Raw genomic sequence first — 18,765 nt, 5'->3', positions numbered from 1 at the left:
ATTTGATTTTTTTGTTGTTGAGTTGTAGGAGTTCTTAATATACTCTGGATATTAACCCCTTATTAGATATTATCAGTATTTCCTCTTATTCCTTTTCAGTGTGTTGAATGTGTCTTTTGATGAATGAAAGTTTTGAAGTTTGATGTGGTCCCGTGTGTCTTGATTTTGTTAACTATATGCCTGCGTGGACTCAAAACTCTGTAGGGGTTCTCCTATTTCTGGTGATGTGTTATCAAGCCAGGGTATCCTGTGGTCATATTTCTTGATTTCCTTCCAGCCTGAAGCTCTTAGACTTGGAATTCATGAAAGTTCTTCATGGCAAAATCAGTGTTGTTCCTGAGATTTGCCAAAGTAGATTGCCCTCACCTGAGGGAGATGGGGGTTGGCAGCTGGTCCTAGGTGTTTTTCTTTCGGAACCATGGGGGCAGTGCAGAGAGAGCCAGATCCTAGTGTCAGTTCCAAAAAAGAGCAAAGCCCCTTTGAACAAGGAAGCATTATTGGTTTGCTGAAAATAAAAAGTAAAGACAAAAAGTTTTGACCAGTAAGAGAGAAAGAACATCTCCAGAGGTTGCCAACCATCTCCGTTCAGTACTCAAAGGGCACTTAGAGCCCCTGCTCTGATCTGGGTCCTGGGCTGGGAGCTCTGAGCAGCCAGGGGTCAGAGAGGGTGTGTTGCTGCCTTTGTGTGTTACAGTGCCCCCCCCCCGGCCTTCCCCACACCTAGGGCTGGCCTCACCCCTCGGGCCACCTCCTCTGTCTTTTGAAAACCGCGCACAGCCCATGTCCAGCTCATTGGCTGGTGTTGGAGGGCCTCTGTGGGGGTCTTGGGGCAGACCTCCCTCCCCTCTGCTCCCTCTCATCTGTCCATCCAAGCTTGGCCACGCCAGCTGAGCCTTAGTAGAAACAAGAACAGGGAACTGGGAGTTATCTATTCCTTTCTTTTTCCTTCCTTTCTTTCCATTTCTTTTTACAACAGCAAAAAGATGGTGAGGTTTTCCTGTGTCCCCTTGCTATGGGCTGAATTGTGCCCCCCACCCCCTAAACCCATCATAACTCCCAGGATTTTTATAACGGGACTGCATTTGGACACAGGGTCTTTATTTTTTTTAAGATTTTATTTATTCATGAGAGACACAGAGAGAGAGAGAGAGAGAGAGAGGCAGAGAGAGAAGCAGGCTCCATGCCGGGAGCCTGATGTGGGACTCGATCCCGGGACTCCAGGATCATGCCCTTGGGCAGGTGCTAAACCACTGAGCCACTCAGGGATCCCCTGGACACAGGGTCTTTATAAAGATGTGGTTAAGTTTATTTATTTTTTTAAAGATTTATTTATTTATGATAGAGAGGGGGGGGGCAGAGACACAGGAGGAGGGAGAAGCAGGCTCCATGCCGGGAGCCCGACACGGGGCTCGATCCTGGGACTCCAGGATCACACCCTGGGCCAAAGGCAGGCGCTAAACCGCTGAGCCACCCAGGGATCTCCTAGATGTGGTTAAGTTTAAAATGAGATCACATGGGTGAGCCCTAATCCCTCCTGACTAGGGTCCTCCTAAGAAAAGGAAGTTGGGACACAGACACGGAGGAAGACCACGTGAGGGGACACAAGAGAATGAGAGCCATCACAAGCCACGGAGAGAGGCCTCAGGAGAAAGCCCCCGGCCACCACCTTGATCTGGGGCTTCCAGCCTCCAGAGATGAGAGAAACACATTTCTGCTGTTCAAGCCCTGCGGTCTGTGCTACTTCGCTCCGGCAGCCCCAGCGAGCCGGGAAACACCCCCCGAGGACCCCTTCTTTCCCCCAATAGAACCCCAGGAGTCACTTAGGACCTCCAGCAGCCGCATCCCACTGTCAGCGTTATTGTGAAACTCTCCCAAGACTCGCTTGTAATATTGGCAAGTGGTTGTGAGCCGTGAGCCCGGCATCCTGTCGTGAATGGGTACGCTCCTTAGTGAAATGCCACTTTCAGCCCTCGGCTTCCCGGCGCTCTTGGCAACGGCCCGACCTCATGTTCCAAATAGGAAAAGGCGGGTTGATTTAAAGACTTAAGACGTTGTTAGGCGTTACCTTGATTTATGAAAAAATAATATTAACCAGTGGAATAACAATAGCTCACCATTCACCTGCGGCCTGTGAGGCTAATAAAACGGGCACATTAATCTCTATTGTGATGACATCAATTTGTACCAGGCAGTTCTTCCGAGTTAAGAAATGTGTTATGTTGTTCCAAACGTACGTTTGCTTGCTCCGGGGTTGTGTTAAGTGGTTCCAAAAATCGAGCGTGTATATTTTCTCTGGGGAAACTCTTGTATATTATTTCAGCTGAAAACATCTCTCGCGCACAATTAACTAATAATCAGTGGGAAAAATCAGCGTTTGTCCTGCAGGCCCAGCCGGACCCTCTGCTGCCGGGAGATGTGGGAGACGGGCCCGTCGGGGCGGGCGCTCGGGGTCCCATTCTTCGGGGCTGGGCGGCCGAGCTCGAGCACTGCCTGGGGAGGAAGCGCGGCTGGGGGCCGTTCCTGTTTTGTCTCGCTGGGATCCAAAGAGACGTGGAAGCCTGTTCCCGCGCTCAGCCGAGAGGCCCCGGGCACAGCCGCCCAAGCTGTGCGGCCTGGATCTCTTGAGGAAACCCGCTCAAAAGAATGACTTCATGAGAGCAGAACGAAAATCTGCTGGTTTTTCTTGTTATTCTCATTTCCCAAGGGAAAGCTAATCTGGAGAAACACAGAACCTCGGGAGGCCAATAAAACGGGGCAGTAGGAGAAGTGAGATTGTTTCATTGTTGCCACCGAGAACTCCAGTTTGTTTTTATTGCTTTTCTTTTTTCCCTTCAGGAAGAGCACTGGGTTAAGGGCCCTGATAGATTTTTCTTGCACCCCCTGGTTCTGGCTTTCCCCCCATTGTTCCAGCTGCCTTTTTATCACCGAGATCTGTGTCAAGTTCAATGCCGTGCTTGTTTCATGTACTGGTTCCCGCCGCCGGGCTGCCCGGGGTTCCCCGCGAGTGGCCCCGTTACCATGCTTTCGGGTTGCAAATGGCCCTGAGCGGCCTTGAAACCAGCTCAGCGGGGTCGGCGGGATGGCAGCGTCTCCGGACTGTCCCCTCCGAGTTTCCCAGCCCCGCCTCGGGCGGGCAGGTGGGCAGGTGTGCAGGCACCTGCCATGGGTCAAAAGCCTGTCTTTGCACTTGTGGGTGCCTCGGTGGTGGGGTTCAGCGAGGTCCAGCCTGCTGGGTCTGAGCGCTCCGGCTGCCCCCTGCGTCTGGTCATGAGAAGCCACTTACTGTACAGAAACACACAACCAGAGGCAGAAATGACGTAGCATCACGGGCTGGGGTCACTGCCCTGGAATGTCAGGATGGAGGCAGGGGACCTAGAGCATCATGCAGAGAGCCGAAACGCCTTCATGTGCAAGAGGACAGTTCAGTGTGTGGGAACTGAGTGGAGTTCAATAGTGGGGAAGTCTAGGCAAGGAAAGGAGGGAGGAGGCAGGGGGTGTGGGGTTCCCATTCTACCCCGGTAGCTCCCAGATGGAGCCGTCCAGTTAACTGGAGGGAGCAGGGACCTAGCCCTGAGCCCTGAGCCCTGGAGTTTATTTGCAGGGCTAGTGGAGGGGGCCTCCTGTCCTGCTCGAGGAGGCCTGGGGAGATTTGATTCTAAATTGGAGGATGGCGACATCTGAAACAGAGGCCTAGATGAACGATTTGGGGGTCTCAGCATGTAAATCCCTCTTTGCCCAGAAATGAGTCATCCAGGAGCACCTAGGTCCTCCACTGACAGGGAGCCCAGAAAGGCCCCTCCTGTGTCTGCCTGAAACCCCCAGCCTGACCCTTGTGTGTGTCTGACGCCCAGACCTCGTGAGACGGCTCTGGGCAGCCCCACCCACCATCTGTCCCAGGGTGAGCTCTAACACACCATTTGAACCGTGTGGAAAGTTAAATTCATCTAGAAGGAGCATATATCACATGAAAATGCTGTCCTTGTTTGTGGTAGTCATGGTTGTCAGCAGTGCTCTGCTTCTGTTAAAATGGGATTTTCTTTTAATCTTGGGGGAAGAAAGGTATCACATCCTCCCCAGCTGGTGTGCCGGGGCACAGACCCGTCGCAGTGTCTTCTATCACTTAGGGCTCTTGAGAGTTCGGGGATCTGCGAGGGCTGGGCAGAGCCTGTGCTTGGGCGGAATGAGGCCACAGCGCTCCAGGAATCCCACCTGGGTTGGGACTGTCTTACCTAAACCTTTAACCTGCCGATACTGAACCGTTGCTCCCAGGGAAAGTACAGCCTCATGAGCCACTGGTCACAACATTTCATTCATCATCAATATACAACGTACACGTTTTGGTGTTAAAGACACTATATTGAGGGGCACCTGGGTGGCTTAGTTAAGCGTCTGCCTTCAGCTTGGGTCATGATCTCAGGGTCTGGGATCGAGCCCCGTGTCGGGCCTCCTGCTTGCAGGGCATCTGCTTCTCCCTCTCCTCCGTACTCGTGCTCTCTCTCTCAAATAAATAAATAATTTAAAAAAAAAGTTCTAAAGACTATATATTTTTAAAAGATTTTATTTATTTATTCATGAGAGACACAGGGAGAGAGAGAGAGAGGCAGAGACACAGGCAGAGGGAGAAGCAGGCTCCATGCAGGGAGCCTGACGTGGGACTCGATCCTAGGTCTCCGGGATCACGCCCTGGGCCAAAGGTGGTGCTAAATTACTGAGCCACCCGGGCTGCCCTAAAGACTCTATATTGAATATGTATTGTTAATTCTTTAACATTAAACTCACAGCCAACAGGGCTACATTGGGCTTGAATGAGGCTCATCTAACGTGTATTTTCTCATGCCAGGCTCATCCCAGCCTTCTTGTGAATAGGGACACCGGACAGCACCTCACCTGCAAAGTAGAGACAGCAGGACCACCTGAGGCCAAACAAAATGACAGCATGTAGAGGCAGCAGCAGGTGCCCACCGGGCTGCCTCGGCCCACCCCCAGAGCCAGGCCTGGCACACTGGCCACACGAGTGGGTGCCAGCAGGCCCCCAGCACCAAGGGACTCCCAGGTATGTGTGGGGGGGGCACAGGCAGCGTTCATGACACACCCCTGTGGCACACAGCCTCCTGCACCCTGAACCAACATGAGAGCCTGAATGTCACACCCACTGGCCTGGCTTGGCGGAAGCACCTCCCGATGAGGGTGTGGCTGCTTTTCCTGTTTTCTCCAGGCCAGGTGACACCGCAGAGCAGCGGAGCAGGATCCAGAGGGATGATTTGGTCCAGTATCCACTTCTATTTTCCTTCTAAAGATACAGCGCATGTCGGGGCTGGTAGCCTCCGAGACCCTGCTGGGGCAGGAGCGCACTGGGATCTGGCTGTGACCCTCTGGGGCTGTCCAGGAGAACCGGCCATGGAATGGGCCACGTCTCTTCGCTGCTCACCTGTTGCTTTACCCCCACTTTCCTCCTGGCTGCTGAGCCCCGGCTGAGAGTCTCAGAGGGAAGCTCTGTGCTGCCTCTGGGGGTCCTGAGGGGTTCCTGCTCCTGTGCCTGGAAGATTGCTGCTGCCACCAAACTCACTACAGATGAGCCATCACACCTCTCCCTTTCCCGTCACCTCTCCTTGGCCCCATGGTCTAAGTGGGGAGTGTAGGAGGAGGGGGTTTCTCCAACCTGGAACACTGTCCCCCCTGGCATGCAGGACCCCCCTCCCTGGAGTTTGCTATCCTACTGACCATCACTGTGAGAGCACGCACACAACTGACCTCCCAACCCAGGCTCTTGGAAGGATCCTTCCTTTCCCAGCCTCCTGGTTCCTTGCAAGTGCTATAGGACAAAGCAGTCCTTAACCCCTTGGGGGTGGGGGTGGAGCATGAACCCCTTAAGTAGCTTGGTGAGCCCTAAAGAACCCCTAAAAGTGGTCTACATTCATAGATGGAAGAACTGCTAAATCTTGGCTCAAGGTGACTGAAAATAAAGACGCATTTTGTTTTTTATTTTTTTTAAGATTTTATCTTTATTCATAGAGACAGAGAGAGAGAGAGAGGCAGAGACACAGGCAGAGGGAGAAGCAGGCATCATACAGAGAGCCCGACGTGGGACTCTATCCAGGGCCTCCAGGATCACACCCTGGGCTGCAGGCGGTGCTAAACCGCTGCGCCACTGGGGCTGCCTTAAAGATACATTTTGTTTCCCCATCCACCTTTGTGGACACCCTGAACACCCTCCATGGGCCCAGCTAGGAAGCCCTGGGACAGGCATGTACAAACATATCGATGGTCCCAAGGTGTGCACAGCCACCAGGGAGAGGCATTTGCAAAGTGTGGTTTCTGCAAACGGAGCCTACCTCCTCTAGCTCCCCAGACCTGCCTCCTGTTTCACTTTGCTCCAGACTTTGTCTCCATTCGGGGCTGGGACCAGACTCCAGGAGGCATGACACACTCTGGGCTGGGTTTTCACGTTTGGTCAGGGTTAGAGCCCATGCCAGCTATAGAGCCTTTGATGGGGAAGGGGACAGAGCAGACCCCAGGGGGAGGGGTCAGGGGGCAGGGAGCCTAACCTGCAGGCAGAAGGCATGTGAGCACTACGGCGGCACGAGGGCACCCCAGATAGGCTGCAGACAGTCTTCACCCCTCCACTGTGGAAGATTCTGTCCTAGAGTTGAGAAGAATCTCGTGAGGTGGGTGTGATGCTCCTCCAATGGTGGGCAAAAACCTTGGGACCTCTGCTTCTGGTCACCTGCCTTCCCCCAGGCCTGTAGAGCATCTTACCATGCTGGGACACCAGCCTCTGGGTCTCATGGTCCCTTCCTGATGGGGCATCGCCTTAAGAGGGGTACTTTCTGTGTACAGTTGTTTTCTGGCTAGGGCAAAAAATACATAATAAAACTTATCATTTTAACCATTTTTAAGTGTACAATTCAGTGGCATTAAGTACATTCACACTGAGCAGCCGTCAGCACCATCCATCCCCAGAGCTCTTTCAACCTGCAAAACTGAAGCTCTGTCCCGTGAAGCCCTAACTCCCCATCCTCCCCCAGCCCCGGGCAGCCACGCTTCTCTTTCTGGGTCTATAAATTTGACTCCTCTAGGGGACCGCACATACGTGGAATCCTCCAGTATTTGTCCTCTGTGTGTGGCTTGTTTCACTGTCCCCAGAGCCCATCCTCATTGTAGCACGTGTCACAATCTCCTTCCTTTTTAAGGCTGAGTAATGTTCCAACACGTGGATAGACTATATTTTGTCCATCCATTGCTCTGTTGGTGACAGTTGGGTTGCTTCCACCTTTTGGCTGTTGTGAATCTTGCTGCCATGAGCATGGGTGCAAGGACGGGTGCTTTCAGACGTTTGACATTTTCCTGCTTCTATGAATGTTACCATTTAGATTTTTTTTTACACTTGGAAAGGGTTTGGCAGTGACCCCGAGTCATTTTAGTTCCATGGTTCCACAGTTTTTTTCATGTTCCCAACACACTTGGTGGCCCGGGGGACCGGTGGGGGGACCTGTGTGCTCACTTGGACCGGGGCATCAGCAGCAGCCGCGCTTCCATCATCTCAACAGGCAGAGACCAGCCAGACCGAGGGGTCGTGGAGGCTTTAATCCCAGACCCTGAGAGGAAAAATCAGCCAGATGGCCTCTCATCTCATGAGAGGTGTGTGCAAACCTGACTGCCCAGGATAGAAATCGGGACTAGATGCAACTCCACCCAGCCCCCCAGTCATCGCTGGCCAATGGCCCTCGAGTGCATGGCAGAGAGCTGGTTAAGGCCTCCACGATCTGGACAGTGTTGGGAGGTGGTACCCAGGAGCCCTTGGTTAGAGAGGATGGGTGCCTGTGGGGTACCAGGGGGTTGGAACAAGAGGTTCCCTTTCTTGGCCTCACTGCTGGAGATTACCACTTGAATTCACTGGCTTCTCTGAATCCTTCTAGAATCTGTCCTGAGTCTCAGGTCCGATGTTACAGAGAAGGGGCCTGGGGATGTACAGTTTTCTCCCCTCACTGAAGAGAGGAGCAGGGCCCATCCTAGTGGTGCTGGGTGAGAGGGAAGCTCAGAGCACCTGGCCTTCTCGGCTGAGGAGGGCGGGGTCGCAAGGCCACCACCCAGGCCTGGGCTCTGTGCCTGCGGGCGCTCACTGCCCTCTAGCGGTGCGATGGAGGCAGGTGCAGTGTTTGGGATCGTGCTCCCGGAACGGCGCGGCTGCTGAGCGATTGCAGGCAAAGCCCGGGATCCTCCCCTCCCACGCGGTTTCAGTACACGCCTCAGGTGCTGTGCGCATAGGAGATGAATTACACACGGTGACAGGCTGGAGTTGTGTCCTCTGAAAAGTCGTATGTCCTAACCCCCAGTACCTCGGAATGCGACATTGTTTGGAGATGGGGCCTTTATTTTTTTTTTAAGTTTTGTTTATTTAAGTAATTTCTACACCGGATGTGGGGCTTGAACTCACCACCCTGAAATCGACAGCCACAGGCTTTTCCGACTGAGCCAGCCTGCCCCTGAAGAAGGAAGCTTTAAGGAGCTGATTACATTCTTCTCAAGTTCATATGGAACATTCTCCAGGATTCATACTCTATGAGGCCATAAGACAGGCTTCAATAAATTTTATTTTTTTTAAGATTTTTTTATTTATTCATGAGAAACACACAGAGAGAGAGAGAGAGAGAGGCGGAGACACAGGCAGAGAGAGAGAAGCAGGCCCCATGCAGGGAGCCTGATGTGGGACTCGATACCAGGACTCCAGGATCACACCCTGGGTGGAAGGCAGATGCTAAATCGCTGAGCCACGCAGGCGTCCCCTTCAATAAATTTTAAAAGATTGAAATCAGACAAAGTATCTTCTCCAACCACAACTGAATAAAATTTAGAGATCAATAATCCGAAGGAAATTCAGGAAATTCACAAGAATGTGGAAATTAAACAACATTGAACTAAATAAACATTGGGTCAAAGAAGAAGTCATAAAGGAAATTAGAAAATACTTTGAGATATATTAAAATAAAAATACAACATACTAACGCTTACATGATACAGCTAAAACAGTGCTGAGAGAGAAATGTAAAGCTCTAAGCACTTATATTAGGAAAGAAGAAAAATTTCAAATCAATAACCAAAATTTCCACCTTAAGAAACTTAAGGAACTTAAAAACTGGAAAAGAAAGAGTAAACCTAATGCAAGCCAAAGGAAGAAAATAATAAAAATTAGAATGAAAGTGTATTAAAAAGAACAGAAAAACATGGGCAGCTGGGGTGGCTCAGCGGTTTAGCGCCACCTTCAGCCCAGGGCCTGTTTTTGGAGACCAGGGATCGAGTCCCATGTCCTGCTCCCTGCATGGAGCCTGCTTCTCCCTCTGCCTGTGTCTCTGCCTCTCTGTCTCTGTGTCTCTCATGAATAAATAAATAAAATTTTTTAAAAAAGAATAGAAAATTAAGAGAAAAAAAAGAATAGAAAAACAATAAAGAAATCAACAAAACCAAAAGTTCGTGTTTTATGATTATCTTTTGCTAGACTGACCAAGAAAAAAGGGAAGACACGAATTGCTAAAATCAGAAATGAAAGAGAGCTCATCACTATCAATGTTACAGAAATTTAAAAGACTAGAAAGGGATACTATGAACACTTGACTGCCACAGTGTGCAGAATAATGTCAATGTCATAACCCCTGGAGCCCATGAATATGTTATGTTATGTGGTAAATAAGATTTTGAAGATATGACTAAATTAAGGTTCTTTTTTTTTTAAAAGATGTTATTTATTGATTCATGAGAGACACACAGAGAGAGGCAGGCTCCCTTCAGGGAGCCTGATGAGGGACTCGATCCCAGGACCCCAGGTTTCCAACCTGAGCCGCAGACACTCAACCACTGAGCCACCTGGTGCCCCTAAGTTAAGGTTCTTGATCTGGACGGGCCAATGCAATCACATGGATCCTTATAAGAGAAAGGAGGCAGAGGGTTAGTCAGGGATTTGAAGATACTACACTGCTGGCTTTAAAAGAATACAAGTGGCCTTTGAAAATTGGAAAAGGCTAAGGGAACAGATTGTCCCCCGGAGACTTCAGAAGGTATGCAGCCTTGCTGACACCTTGATTTTAGCTCTGCAAAATTCATTTCAGTTACCTAACCTCAGGAGCTCTATGATATTAAATTTGTGTTACTTTACGCCAGTAAATTTGTGATCATTGTTTCAGTGCAATAAGAAACGAGTATATATGCCAACACATTAGATAACCTTACATAAAAAAGACACATTTCTAGAAAGCTAGAAACTACTGAAACTGACTAGAGAAGAAAAAGAATATCTGAGTATACTTATGAGTAGAGAGATTCAGTTGTTAATCAAAAATTTTCCATGAGAAAAGCCCAGGGCCAGATGGTGAAACTGGTGAATACTACCAAATATTTTTTTAATTGTTTTTTTTCATTTGTTTTTAATGAAGTTCGATTTGCCAACATACAGTATAGCTACCAAATGTTTTTTTTTAATATTTTATTTATTTATTCATGAGAGACACACACAGAGAGAGAGAGAGAGAGGCAGAGACACAGACAGAGGGAGAAGCAGGCTCCATGCAGGGAGCCCGACATGGGACTCAATCCCAGGACTCCAGGATCATGCCCTGGGCTGAAGGCGGCGCTAAACCGCTGAGCTATCCAGGCTGCCCAGCTACCAAATGTTTAAAGGTTTACCACCAATCTATTCAAACTCTCCCCCCAAAAAATTGAAGGGGAGGGGACACCCCCAACTTACTCTATGAGGCCAGAGTTATCCTGCTTGCAGGACCAGACAAAAACATCACAAAAGGAGAAAACTACAAGCCCCTATGAAAACTACAATATCCCCTATGAATCTAAACATCAAAATCTTCAACAAAAACTAGTGAATCAAATCCAGAACATCTAAAAAGGATTCTATACCGTGACTAAGTAGTATTTGTATCAGGAATGTTGGTTCAATAATCAACCGATGCAATAACCATATCAATGGAATAAAGGACCAAAGAAATGCATGACCATCTCAACAGATGCAGAAAAAAGCATCTGATGGAATCCAGCAAGCTTTTATATTAAAAACAAACAAAGTAGGAATATAAGGGAACTTCCTCAACCTGATCCTCACAGGTTACATCCTAAGACTGAAAGCTTTCCCTGATGATCAGGAACAAAACAAGGCCGTTCTCTTTTGCTGCTGTATCCAAAATTGTGCTGGAGGCTCTAGTCAGGCCAATTAAGAAAGAAAATGAGGGGCACCTGGGTGGTTGAGTCAATGAAGCATGTGACTCTTGATCTCGGGGCTGTGGATTTGAGCCCCACGTTTGGTGTAGAGATTACTTAAAAATAAAAGTTTAAAAAAAGAAAGAAAGAAAACGAAATAAAAGATTAGAAAAGGAAAAGTGAAACTATTTGCAAATAACACGATCTCATATCTAGAAAATCCTCAGGAATTAAAACAATTAGAGCTAATAAACTACTTCAGCAATGTTGCAGGATATAAGGTCAATATACAAAACTCAATTCTATGCCTACACACTAAAAACGAGCAATATGAAAATGAAAGTAAGAAAACGGTTCCTTGTACAATAGCATGAAAATAATACAATACTCGGAATACATTTAATCAAAGAAGTGGTCTTGCACTTGTACCAGTGCTCTTGTACAAAACATTGTAGAAGAAATTAAAGAAGACGTAAGTAAATGGAAAGACATTTTGTATTTGTGAATTAGAAGACATAATATAGCAATGGCAATACTCCCCAAACTGATTTACAGATCCAGAACAATGTGACTTTGTTGAGGAAACTGACAAGCTGATCCTAATATTCAGGTGGAAGTTGAGGGATCCCTGAATAACCAAAATAATCTTGAAATAGAAGAACAAAATTGGAGGATTCCTATTTCCTGATGTCAAAACGTATTACAGAGCTGCAATAATCAAGGTTCTATGTTATTGGCATAAAGATAGACATATAGGTCAATGGCATAGAGCCAAGAATCCACAAACTCACACATTTATGTGCAAATTTTTGATAAGGGTGTCAGACAATTCAGTGGGGGGAAAGAAGACTCTTTACAACAAATCATGCTGGAAGAACTAGATATCCAGTTTCAAAAGAATGAAGTTAGACCCTCATCTCACACCATACACAAAAATTGACTCAAAATTGATCAGCACTAGTAAGAACTAAACTATAAGAACTAAAGTAAGAACTTAGAACTAGGGTAAGGACTAAAACTATAAAACTGTTCAAAGAAAATGTAAGTATACATCTTCATGACCTTGAATTTGGCAGTGGTTTCCTAGATAAATCACACCAAAAGTACAGGCAACCAAAGAAGAAAATAGACAAACTGGACATCTTCAGAACTTCAATACTTTCGTGTTTCAAAGGATACCACCAAGAAAGTGAAAAGACAGGGGTGCCTAGGCGGTTCAGTATGCTAAGCGTCTGACCCTTGATTTCAACTCAGGTCATATCTCAGGGTCATGAGATTGAACCCCACATTGGGCTCAGCACTGGGTGTGGTGCCTGCTTGGGGTTCTCTATCTGTCTATCCCTCTATCCCTTAAAAAAAAGGTGAAAACACAACCCCCACAGGATGGGAGAAAATACTTGCAAATTATATGTCTGATGAGGGATGGGTATCTAGAATGTGTAAAGAGCTTTTACAATCCAACAATGGAAAGCCAAATAACCCAATTTAAAAATAAGCAAAGGACTCGGATAAACGTTTCTCCAAAGAAGATATAAAAATAAGTACAGGGAATCCCCGGGTGGCTCAGCGGTTTAGCGGCTGCCTTTGGCCCAGGGCGCGATTCTGGAGTCCCGGGATCGAGTCCCGCGTCAGGCTCCCAGCATGGAGCCTGCTTCTCCCTCCTCCTGTGTCTCTGCCTCTCTCTCTCTCTCTCTCTCTCTCTCTCTCTGTCTGTCATAAATAAATAAATAAATCTTTAAAAAAATAAAAATAAATAAAAATAAGTACATAGAAAGATATTCAACATAATTAGCCACCAAGGAAATGTAAATCAAAGCCACAATGAGGTAGATCTGATTTCATACCCACTAGGATGGCTATAATCAAAAAGATAGACCATAACAAGTACTGCAAGGACATGGGAAATGTGAACCTTCCTACGTTGCTCAGAGTGTAAAGTGATGCAGCTGCTGTGGAAAACATTCTGGCAGTTACTCAAAAAGTTAAATACAGAATAACCATAAAACTCGGCAATTCCACATGTACGGATATACCCAAGAGAACTGAAAGCACGTGCCCATGCAAAAACTGGTACACAATTGCTTCTGGCAGCATTATTCATAACAGCCAAGAGATGGAAATGACCCAGATGTCAATCCACGGAAGTACGGCTGCACAGCACGTCGTATACACGTACAGTGGAATACTATTCAGCTATGAAAAGGAATTAAGTTCTGATTCAGGCTACGACACGGATGAACCTTGAAATCCTGCGAAGCGGAAGAAGTCAGACACAAAAGGCCACATACTATGATTACCTGAGCGCCCAGAGTAAGCGAAGCTGTAGAGACAGGTTCAGGGCAGAGGCGAGAGTGGGGAGTGACTGATGAGGGGTATGGAGCTTTTGGGGGAGGCGATGAAAAGATTCTGGGACCGGATAGTTTATGATGTTGCACAACTTTTAAAATATACTAACAACCACTGACTCATACACTTTAAAAAGTGACTCACGGCGAACGAATTACATGCCATTAAAACACACACATGAAAATCCAAATCAAAGAGGGAGTGAGAGAGAGCGAGAGCGCCTTGATCCGACTAGAAGGATGGTGGGTGTGTTGTGGGGGTGCAGCTGGAGGAGCGAGGGAGGTCTGCTCTTCACTTCCTTGCAGAGTGAGGGTCCCAATGAGTAGACTTGGACCATTTTCCTTATAAATAACAGGCCAGTACCAGAAAAAGCAGCGTGGCTAAAATACTTTGTGTTTCTTTCTCTTCCAGGATAAAATAAATGTCTTTTTGCTCACGAACAGGTTTGATGAAGTGTGTCTGTGCCTGGTGTGGGAAGGATCCCCCCCACCCCTGCCCACGCAGCCCGGGCAGAAGGAGCTACGCGGGGCAGTGTCTGTGCTCCTGCCCACACCCTCTGCTCAGAGCCAGGATTCAAAATGTTCCCACCCCATGGCAGAGGGGCGCCCGTGGAACCCTCGGGAAGAAACCAGAGCCGGCTGGTGTCAGGTGGTTGGAAGGAACTGTGTTCTATTGTTTGTTATGCTGTCAGATGTGGTGATGGGATTGGGATTATATTTTTAAATTCTTAGCTTTTAATGTCTCCCAGAATATTGAGGAATAAAATGTGTCTGGGCAGTGCTGGCAAACACTTGAGCAAAAGGGAAAAAAAGAGAGAGAGAGATGAAATAGATATGACAAAACGTTAGTATTATTTAAATTTAGCTGATGGGGATATGGGTTGCATTTAGTGTTTTCTCAGACAGATCTAGAGCTATATCCATGTGTCTCTATATCGCTTCTCTATGTAGCTAATATCTGTATCCATATAGGTATACAGATGTCTATCTGCTTAATATCTATAGTTATGTGAGAAAAATTAAATGGAATTCTCATATACCTGCATCTGTGCTATATCTCATATCTTTACATAAGAAAATGTTAAATGGAGGGCAGCCCGGTGGCTCAGCGGTTTAGCGCAGCCTTCGGTCCAGGGCGTGATCCTGGAGACCCGGGGTCGGGTCCCACGTCGGGCTCCCTGCATGGAGCCTGCTTCTCTCTCTCTGTGTCTCTCATGAGTAAATAAATAAAATCTTTAAAAAAAAGAAAGAAAAAGAAAATGTTAAATGGAATCTCCATAGACTCATCAGCTAGATTTTAAAAGTATTAACGTTTTGTTAATAAATATCTATATCTGGGATCCCTGGGTGGCGCAGTGGTTTAGCGCCTGCCTTTGGCCCAGGGCGCGATCCTGGAGACCCGGGATCGAATCCCACGTCAGGCTCCCGGTGCATGGAGCCTGCTTCTCCCTCTGCCTGTGTCTCTGCCTCTCTCTCTCTCTCTCTCTGTGACTATCATAAATAAATAAATAAAAAATTAAAAAAAAAATAAATATCTATATCTGTCTAAATATGATGATTTTCCATTTAAAAAGTGCCTACATGGAAGTACACACTCAAAGGTGTTTTTTTCCCCTTTATTTTTTTTCCTTTACAGAGCTGGGTGTAGGAAGGGGCAGAGAGAGAGAGAGAGAGAGAAAGAGAGAATCTTAAGTAGGCTCCACACTGGGTGGAGCCTTGGGGCTCTATCTCACGACCCTGAGATCATGACCTGAGCTGAAATCCTGTCCGATGCTTAACCACCTGAGCCACCCAGCCACCCACAAAGGTATTTTTTTTTTTTCACTTAACTCATTACTTCTAGAGAATTTTGCTCTTTGTTGTGGTGGTAGTGGTTCTTTTAAAGATTTTATTTTTAGCCCAGGTGGCTCAGTGGTTTAGCGCCGCCTTCAGCCCAGGGCCTGATCCTGGAGACCTGGGATCGAGTCCCACGTCGGGCTCCCAGCATGGTGTCTCTGCCTCTCTCTCTCTCTCTCTCTCTCTCTCTCTCTCTGTCTCTCAAGAATAAATAAAAAAATAAAATAAAAAATAAAGGTTTTATTTTTTAAGTAATCTCTACCTCCCCCATGGGGCTCGAACTCAAAACCCCAAGATCAAGAGTCACACGTTCTACCAACTGAGCCAGCCAGGCTCTTTGAACACAAACCACAGGATGCCACGATCTTATCACTTTGGAAATGAAATAGAATAATGAGATTTAGAAGCCCTATAGATTATTAAAACGAACACAAACCCCCAAATGCCTCAGCTTCTCGTCCGGTGGCCAGGGCACTAGCCTGAGTTGACTAACCCAGTTGCAAACAAGGGGATTCACTGTGGGATTATCTACCCAAGGCCAGGCAGCCAACACTTCTCAGAAGGAGGCTGGATGAATGCCGGGGATTGCTGGGCCACCACCAAAAGTCACAATGTGGCCCAGTGGGAAGCACACAGCTGGGTACACTGGGATCAGTCACCCCAAGCCCCCAGCAAGGAGGCCTAGTTGCTTAACTTGCTATTAGGTAAAATGTGTTTTGCGTCGCGCAGAGCAGCTCCCGCTGGTGTCAGCTGGCCCCCTGCTGGGCACATCCCTGCTTCCCTCCCACCTCCTCACCATCTGAGGCTCCCTCCACCACCTACTGTCGTAAGGACTTGTCGGGATTTGGACAGTCAGCCTCCGCTAAGTGAAGACGGACCTGGCAGGTCCCTGAGCAGCCTGGCCCTGGACCCGGGCCCCGTGGTAGATGCTCCTTGATTTGCTGAGTAAGTGAAGGGTCAGGGAATCATGAGTGATTTTCATCTTAACCTTTATGTTTTCCGATTTTCTGTAAAGAAGGCATTTTTTACCAAAAATAATAATAATAAATGTTGCCTTTATTTATTTTTATTTTTTTATTATTATTTTTTAATGTTGCCTTTAAAAGTAAATGTGTGTGCAGCAACAGAGACTCTCATTCATTGCAGGGGGGATGTGAAATGCTACAGCCGCTTGGGAAGACAGCTTGGTGGCGTCTCACAAAACTAAACATACTCTTACCCTATGGCCCAGAGATCATGCTCCTTGGTATTTACTCAAAGGAGTTGAAAACAGAGATACCTGGGTGGCCCATAGGTTGAGCCTTTGCCTTCGGCCTGGGGTGTGATCCTGGAGTTCCTGGATCGAGCCCCGCATCGGGCTCCCCGCGTGGAGCCTGCCTCCCACTCTGCCTATGTCTCTGCCTCTGTGTCTCTCATGAATAAATAAATAAAATCTTTAAAAAAAAGGAGTTGAAAACATATGTCCAACAAAAACCTGCACATGGGTGTGAATAGCAGTTTCATTCATAATTGCCAGAACCTGGAAGCAACCAAGACATCCTTCAAGAAATGAAGGGAGAGATAACCCAGGGTTCATCCAGACAATGGAATATTACTTGGCGCTAAGAAGGAATGAGCTAGCAACCCATGAAAAGACCTGGAGGAAACTTAAATGCAAATTACTAAGTGAAAGGAGCCAATCTGAAAAGGCTGCATACTGTAGGATTCCAACAATAGGACATTCTGGAAAAGGCAAAACCATGGAGACACAATGATCAGCGGTTGCCAGGGGTAGCGGGGAATTTTTAGGGCAGTGAAACTACTCTGTATGATGTTATAACGACGCATAATGTCATTGTACATTTGTGCAAACCCCTAGGATGTACAACACCAAGAGTGAGCCCTAAATGTCACCTGTGGACTCTGGGTGACAATGATGTGTTAGTGTATGTCCATTAATTGTGACCAGTGTCGCACTCTGGTGGGGGAGGAGGTTGTCATGTGTGGGGACTGGAGACATATGGGAAATCTCTGTGCTTCCTGTTCAATTTTGCTGTGACCCTAAAACTGCTCTAAAAAAAATTAAGTCTACTAAAACTTTTTTTAAGCAACTATGAGGCTCAGCGAGACTGGGTCACAGCATGATGGTGGCCGAGGTGGGTCCCAGGAACAGAGCTGGCTGGCGCATGCTGTCCCCACCCATCGGGGAGAAGCAGGCTTGCTGAGCCTGGGGCCTGGCCCTTGGAGTGGGCAGAGAGCCACCTCTGAGAATGGGGATGTGGAGCGGTTCCTGCTCGTCCCTGGGCCTGCCCATGGCTCTTTGCTGCCTCGTCCAGGCTCTCTGGCACTGTCACTTTGAGTCACCAGCAGGCACATCCCTTGCTACAGGTCAGCGGGAGACCTGACCTGAAGGTGGCAGTGGCCAGCATGAGGACGGCCCAGGCGGCACTTCTTCCTCTGGAAGGCCCTGCCCCTTTCCTGGAGGATATTAGCCTTCGGGAGCTGTGAAACCAGTGCCACCTGGGCCTGCTGGGCGGGGGGCACAGGGGGAAGGAGCCCCGAGCATGAAGCTCCTGCAACTGCAAGGGTCAGGAGAGGATGCTGTGGGCAGTGGAAGGGAGGGCACTACTAGGCAGTGCTCAGAGGATGGTGGCCCAACTCAGGGTTGCGTGGCCTGCCTGGCCTGCCTGGCCTGCCTGGCCAACCTCGAGTGGAAGGTCAACTACCCAGTCCCCAGGCTGTTGTTGTCACCTGGGACATTCTGTGATTCTGCAGCCACCTGGCCTGCTCCCCCAGTGTTCACTGGGGACACTGGAGGCGGGGGAGAAACCACTCTAAAGCAGTGACTTGCTTGCTTCTCCGGGTCATGGGGCCCCTCCTGTGCCTGGGGTGTCCCTGGTGCCTGGTAAGGACCCTGCTAGGGAGAGAAACAGCCTGTTTGGGTTGGACTTTGAGTTGTAGAGGGTATGGGGCCTCGGAGAAACCCCGGGGGTGGCCAAGCCTAGAAGGGGGGCTGAGCCTGCTTTCTCGGGAGAAGCTGGGCTCTGCTGTCTGGGGCCAGGGGCAGGGCACGCAGCATATGGGGCCAGCCTGGCCTAGAGGGCAGCAGCACGTTCCCTTTCTTAGTGGAAATCCCTCTCTTTCAGCCATACATTGGGTTTGACTCGATGTGTTTTTCTTGGCTTTAATGAACAGGATTAGTTACACTCTTTGTAATTTTTGGAATTGAAGGTATTTTTAACAAATGCAGCCAGTATCGTGGGAACATCCTGAAGTTGCTGGCTTGTCTGTAGTCTAAAATCAACCCTGTCCCACCCCCAACCTTCCTCCCTAAAGAGCCTAAGTCACTCAGTGGGATGTCTATTTTTGTTCATTTAGGTTTCAGACTGAAGCGTGGATAGAACTG

This window comes from Canis lupus, chromosome 26 (assembly GCF_003254725.2).
Source record: "Canis lupus dingo isolate Sandy chromosome 26, ASM325472v2, whole genome shotgun sequence".
NCBI lineage: Eukaryota > Metazoa > Chordata > Mammalia > Carnivora > Canidae > Canis > Canis lupus.
This window is presented reverse-complemented; position numbering follows the sequence as displayed.